This window comes from Amblyomma mixtum, chromosome 3, assembly GCF_055824585.1.
Source record: "Amblyomma mixtum isolate Tamu chromosome 3, ASM5582458v1, whole genome shotgun sequence".
Lineage (NCBI taxonomy): Eukaryota > Metazoa > Arthropoda > Arachnida > Ixodida > Ixodidae > Amblyomma > Amblyomma mixtum.
In genome coordinates this window covers 383,049,511-383,057,038 of record NC_143014.1, presented here as the reverse complement: position 1 = coordinate 383,057,038, position 7,528 = coordinate 383,049,511, and positions in this window count along the sequence as shown.

The window sequence follows — 7,528 nt, the reverse complement described above, 5'->3', positions numbered from 1 at the left end:
CCGAGTAGTGCAGCAACTGTCCATCCACCAGCTGTGTCTGTTGCTGCCAGCCAGCCGTCTGATGTAGCAGTCTCAGCTCCACGGCCTGTCACTGGCACAACCTTCTTGCAGCCACCCAAAGCCGACCATGCCCACACGCACATCACCACTGGCCAGTCGCTCCGGATTGTCACTCTAGCTTCACCCAAGCACCTTGCATTGAGCCCAGCAACTTCCTCCGGCATCGTCACAGCTGTCACCGTTGTGTCGATGGTCAAAACACAGCTGCTGTCACTCCACGGAGCCGTTTCGCCCACTCCAGCGCTAGTGACGACGTACTCGGCGCGGCAGATTCCCACCGACACCAGCTCCAACGTCCCCACACCGACGACACTTGTGTCCGCGGGCAGCACTACAGTCGGTGACGGCCCGACCATGGCCTCCCCTGCTCCCCTGTCCGTTGTCAGCTCGGCACCCTGCATCATTCGCCCCTTGCACAGCAGCCAGGCTCGTCCACCTGAGCCGGCGCACTCCACCCGACAGCGCTCTTCCCGGCCCCTGACCTGAACTTACCGGACCTTGTAGCGACCCCGCGGGGACACTGTTACTCTAGCTGCCTGCTTGCATACCGTGGATACTCCATCTCTGCCCCGTCGGCACGTACATTCCGACGTTCCGTCTAGGCGGGGGGCCCTGTAGCGCCCGGCGACGCTATAAAGCGCACGCGCTGAGATCGGCGTTCCCGCGACAAAAGAAAATAAAGAGCGACAGCGCGTGCTCGGAGCGCACGCCCGGCACACGCAGTTCAGAACTAGAAGCCTGCCACGCTGGTCGTCTCTCTCTGGTGCTCCGCTGCGACACCGCAAAATCCTCAACAGACTCACTGGCTTTGAGAGACGCCGTAGCAGTGGCTCCGGATACATTTCGACCCCCAGGGATTAATTACGGGCGCAGACATCGCTCAGAAAATAGGCGCTTTTTTACTTCACCTACATCGATGTACGGTCAATGCCTCCTCGATGGAACCCGTGACCAGTCCGCAGCAGAACGCCAAACCCACTCGGCCACAACGGAGCGCCACTTCTCAGCCGTTCCGTGAGTTTCTTTAGCTGGTTCTTTCCAATAAGGCTCCTCACCGCAGCCAACATTAGCGTGAAAGAGCGATTGCATTCTCTCAGGATGTATTAATAACTTTTTGTGGGCTAGTTGGTAATTCATCCAGAAAAATAAGCAGCCCTAAAAGAGAGCGACGAAGAAACAGAAGATAGGAGCAGTGCTGACAATGATGTCTGGTTTATTGTAGCAAACAGAGCGGAATCTGTACAAGGTAAGAACATCACTTGACAAAACGCGGGAACGCAAAATCCGACCGCGCATCCACCAACGGTATGAAAAATGACGTGGTCAAAGGAAACCACAGGATACGCACGCGCACATACCAGAATATCAGACACACAGGAAGCCGAGGCCGAACCGCCACAGTCGGGATGGATTTGCTCAAGAAAGATCATACCAGAAGCAGAGTCCAACGCTCGTAGCAAAAGCAGTGTCAGGACTAAAACGTAACATTAAACACACACTAAAACACAAGAGCAAGAACCATCATCAAGAGGAAAAAAGATGCAGTCACAATGGTTAGAATAATAAAATAAACGGGCGCAATTTATAAAAGCATACAAAAAAGGCCATTTCCTTCTCTGATAGCGTAATTCAAGGCGAGCTGATGCAACGGTAACCGGCCTTGAAAGCCAGAACGCCTTCAAAGCCTCCAAATACTCGAAATACAAAAGAGAAATATCATAAAGGCGGAGAGAACACAACTCTAGAAAGCCACTGCGCACACCAACACACTGATGAAGAGACAGAACAGAAGCGATGTTTTACAGTGAAATGAAAACTCGTGAAGAAGTCCTCAAGCCGTAATTATAGACAATAATTACGATTTGTACATAAAAGAGAACAAAAACACGACAGCAGGTGAAAGGACTCGCGCGCTCTCTGTCTCTAGTAGTTCTTGCAGAATACTTTGCCTTTATTTGCTTTTCTTCCAGCATGCAGCGACAGCTGAAGATATTTAGAGGCAGGACCCTTGATACATTCGTCACCAAATGACCCTCGCAAGTGACAAATTCGTAAGTTACAGAAACATGCAGAAGCGCGCGTAAATAATTCTATAATCCCGACGTAACACAAATATTTGTAAACATATACGGTTCCAAGTTGTTCAGGACATCGATTGTGGACATAGTGCTAACGAGGTCATAGGTGTTCAGTGTCCACCACGAAGACATCGAACCTGATCTCGCTCTCACTGTTAAAGCCATTCGATTCGAGGCGTGACCAACTGCGGAAGAATTCTTGCTGCCATCCCTCATCAAGCAGCTCTCGAACGTCTACCTCTTCTAAGAAACAAACACTCTTATTTCTTTCTTTATTCCAGATTTTCACGCCCTCGACATGTGACGCCAAACGAGACGTATCGCGGGTGCCTTTAAAGCTAAAACGGAGGACTAAGAATTCATCACACGCCCCCACAGCGACTCTGAGGTAAACGTCTTTCCAGTGCCACTTGTTCACTGTCAGGACCGTTTTAAACTCAGGAGTCTGGGTGTAAAGGCCGCGAGCATTTTTAACTTTCAAGGAGTAGAGGACGCGCCTATTCTCTCCACGACTTCTCTCAAAAGAGTAGACATGTAAGACCGTCGACATCGTTACTGCAAGAATCAGGAACGTCTTCCCACCAAGCAACAGGCCGCTTCACATGCTGGACGGCTGTCGGGTACCCGTCTTCGAGGTAAGCGAGTGATTGGCTGGCGAACACTTCCAGTCTTCGCAGGATGTGCCTCTTCTCCAAGCTCCACTCCAAAGGTGTTCCGTCCCCTGCGCGCTCTTGTTCGTTAGATCCGACACTCAGTTGAGGGGTGAGGTCTTCGGGCTGCGACTGTACCTGTTCCCTCACTGCCACTGAAGGTCCTTCAGAAGGTTGCGTGCGCCCGTAGTTCAAACTACCATTCGTACTTCTGAGTGTTTACACGATTTCCCGCATGAGGCCAGCGTGGTTTGCCATGTCCTCTGAGAGTCGGTTAACCTGGCTCTCCATTGCGGGCAGCTGGTTCTGGAACGGTTCCATAAGGAGCGCCTTCAATTCCTCCGGGACGGCGATGACGTCATTTGTTCGAAAGACGCGGTCGCCTCTTGAGTGCGGATTGTCGGTTGTGGAAACAGCGCGGGCGGCGTCGCTGCATCCGTTCACGTAGTGCGTCGCTAAGGCCACATGCGGTACACTGTTGCCACAGCGCGGGCACTCGACTACATGGAAGGCGCTTCCGTCCTCGTAGTGTCGGAGCACACTTGGCAGGCAACCCACGTACTGGCAGCCATGGACGTCGTTCCAGCAATAAACCTGGAGGTGAAACGAAGGCAGGGTGAAACAAAAGCGCGCCTCAAAACTACTACAAAAAAATGCGGTTACTAGACGAGACCACCAAAAACGTAAAAAAAAATTGGGTAGTGGTTGGACGTAGTTAAACCGAGTTCGCGTGCGAAAACTCAAGTTCAATCTTGAATTGGATGTCACAATTACTCAGCCTTTACAAAAATAACTTTATTTATTTCTTATTTTCTTTATTTTTTTGTAACGCTTGTTATAAGCTAGTGCTTTAAGTGCAGGGAAAAAGCGTTCTGGGATTTTTATTTAGCCTTGTCGCTGCCGCGGTGGCTCAGTGGTTATGGTGCTCGGCTGCTGACCGAAAAGAAGCCGGTTCGATCCCGGCCGCGGTGGATCAATTTCTTTGGAGGAGAAATTCTAGAGACACGCGTGTACTGTGCGATGTCAGTGCGCGTTAAAGAACCGCAGGTGGTCGAAATTTCCGGAGCCCTCCACTACGGCGTCTCTCATAGCCTTAGTCGCTTTGGGACGTTAAACCCCATAAACCAAACTATTTAGCCTTGTCACTTGCAGATTACTTGTTACTGGCTGTGCTGAGACAGCGTTGTGACATGGTGAATGAGGGTTATAAATATGTCCATTTTCTTCGAGTACACAGCTGGTAGTGTACACTTGAGTTGCCTTTTTCTTTCTTGTGTTGTCGTCGCGTTGCGCCGCAGTATTTTCAGACAAACAGTACTCTCTGTTTCCATGCCGTAAAAGGAAGATGGGCTATCTCTATCTTAAATATCTACTCTTGTTTGTAGTTTCACTCCCTGTTTGCAGGGTAGCCAACCGGAATCCTTTTTGGTTAACATCCCTGCCTTTCCTTCTCTCTCTCTCTCTCACTCCTCTGCACGCTACGATAACACTGCAATAAGCGCCAATGATGCGATCATTTTTAGCAAACACTTCGCATTACACCGTGCCGCTTCCGCCTAATTGCATCTGCTTCCTCCGATGTCAAAAATTCTTAATTTTTTTTCACTTATTTCGAAAATCTTTCGGCAACCATTTGAATTAATGAAAACAGCTCAATTATTTTTGAGCACAGCGCACGGCGATGACTGCTGCCGGCTGCCTAACTTCCGCGTAAGCTCTGAAGACAGGGCTACATCGGCACTTCTCCTGTATTGTGCGCGCATCCTGCGATGTAAGCAATCGTCGGTTCGAGGTTACTGTAGCCAGAACTACGCTCGACGGCCATTTGCATGCGCCAAGGCTTGTGAAATCGTTCTTCGCAATCGCCGAAATCGCATGCACATATTCTACGTACTCTCTATCGGGCCCTTCACAGTACGCCGGCAGTACGCCGCCCACTGATATTTAAGAATCTGGCAAAAGTTCATCGCTGATTACTGTTAAAGTGTGAAGATATGAAACGCAGCGGCTCGTTTCGCTTTTTGTAGCGTAAGCTACACTACGCGGGATGGAAGGAGCTTCGCGTGCCCTCTGCGCCGACCATACTGCGCAGACGCGGCAGCCGCGTGACGTCACGAGAGGCGCAACCATGGAGGATGAAAAAACTCCATGGGCGCAACGCATGGCGCAACGTCCCCCTCGCCGCCGCCGGCGCGCGCGCTCCTCTCCGACGCTCCGCCGGTCGACGCTTTCCAGAAGCGTGACGCCACCGCAGACGCGCTGGAGCCGCGTGCGCCCGCCGGTGTATTTACGACTGCCGCTGTGCGCGCTACTGCGCATGCGCGGTAAGGGCGCACCTTGAGTTTATAACGCGCGGGGCATATGGTTGATGCAATGGGCTCTTCATGGAAGCTAAAGAGTGTGGAGCCGCTGCTAGTCGGCGGAGAAGACTGGAAAACCTCAGTTCTTCAGACCCCGAGGTTGTCGCTTGGCAGTTAGCCGCCGACATTACGTATATCGTGGCATAGCAGAGCTAAGCCACTGCCATTTTTTTTCTACACGGATAAGGTAGACTCAGACGCAGTTTTTTAGGCCGTCGCCTCACCGGGAGTGATGCCTTCGCTCGGCCGCGGGCCTAGCGACGGCGGCAAGCGACGAGCAGAGCCTTCGCGCTGTGTTTTGCCCGTGTCGCTTGCCTCGCCGTTTGGTTCCATGCGCCGGCACCCGATGAAAGCACATCTTCGCTGGTGCTCGTACGTCAACCTTGGCTAGCATGTGGTCGTGGTTTCCGATTAAGTTTTAAAATATTTAACTTTACAGAATGTCATGCTATAGTCCCTCATCGCAGGCTCTTGGGTCCCGTTACGCATACCTTTTACAACGCTACGGGGTAGTTGGTCATGCTGACGTCGTCGCCGGTCCAGTGTGACAGACCGATGCGTCAGCGTCAGCATCTATCTGCGTACCGAACAGCCCACCGAGGGTAGATCGACATCGCATCTGCCTGGCGGGACCGGACCCTAGCTATCCCGACGGAAATCTACGTTACTGTTGTCGATATTGCGACACGAGTCACTCATATGAGGGCTTGGTTTGGTTTATTGGGGTTTAACGTCCCAAATCGACTCAGGCTTTGAGGGACGCCGTAGCGAGGGGCTCCGGAAATTTCGACTACCTGGGGTTCTTCAACGTGCCCTGACATCGCACAGCAACGACTGTTATTTCGATCGCACACACAAGTAGGACCTCGTTGCGCGCATTGCAGAAACGACAGCAGACGACACTGCGCTGTGTACGCCCTTGTGACGGCACGCGAGCATTCAATATGGAGGTCACTGCCGGTGAGAGGAGTTTCCCGGTATCAATTTCGGTCGCTTTTTTTTCGGGGGGGGGGGGGGGGGGGGATATATACAGCGTGGTCAGGACACTCAAATTTTGCAAATTGAAAACCTTTCTCAGCTTGTACGTAGAGCTTACTGTACCGAACTAATCGGTAGTGCGACATGAGGCTAGAAACAGCTTACAGTCAATTGAATTACAGGCTCTTGTATTAGTTACTGAAAGGTATAAAACTTTAGTCTGAATAGCAACCATGTCATGGCCCTTTTAGGGTTAAATAAACGACCAGAACCGTGCTGCGCGTTTTATTTTTTCAGACTTCTCACATACTACCAGTGCCACTGCCCTAAAAAATCGTGCCGAATTAGAAGACTTGTCTTTCCGCCGCAAATTATCACGACTAGCACTTTTCCATAAACTGTATCACCATCCATCGCTCCACCACGATTTTTTCCTATACTCATCAGCCTTCTTTCCACGGCTCGACCATCCGCACAAAGTTAAGCGCATCGCGTGTCGTTCATCTGCATTTGCGAAGTCATTCATACCACGCACTATCATAGAGTGGAACGATCTACCAGCACACATAGCCACTGAATCTAACGCCTCCACATTTCTCAATCTCATCCGCAGCAACGTTGGCATTTGGAATGTACTGTTGATTGAAATGTATGTGATTGCGTCTGTCTTTTTATGGGCAATACGTACACGCTTTGTACGTTCATTTCTGTTATGCCTTATTGTTTTCTTAAACCTATTATTATATTGCTTTCTATTAGCCTGTTTCTTTATCCTCTGGTGCTTATTTATTTTCTCATGTTATATTTAGCGTGTTGTGTTGTGTTGGGTTGGGTTTTATGGTACATAGGCAGCTAAGGCCATCATGCGCCAAGCTCAAGGTATAGAATGAGTTTTCTGTATAATTTTCAAAAATGTTAAAAATCATCGCTGGTGTAGATGGCCTAATAATACTGTACTACCTAGTAATAATGGAAGAAACGAAATTTAGACATGGCTAATGTTAAAAACATCAAGAAGGTCAGGTAGTCTCAGCGCCTATCCTTGCCTGGGCAAGGATCCCGAGGCTCCCAACCAGACAAATAAAAACCTCAGCCTTCTTCTCATGAATGAGAAAGTAGCTGAAGTGTATCACCTAATAAAGTGAACTAGCGGATCGAAATTTACAGTTTTTCAAGCACGCCTGCTTCTTTTAAAAAGCTAAAAAGAGAAGGTATGTTAACAATGGCATTATCATCTAAAAGCAGTGCTGGGTGAAAAGGAATGCATTCATTATAAAATTCAGTGAAGTATTTTTTTCTTAGTTTTTCCAGTTTCGCACAAGAGAATAAAATGTGGTTAACGGTAAGTTCATCTCCGCATTCTTCGCAAACAGGTTTGTTTTGTTTTGTTAGCAGGAAGTTA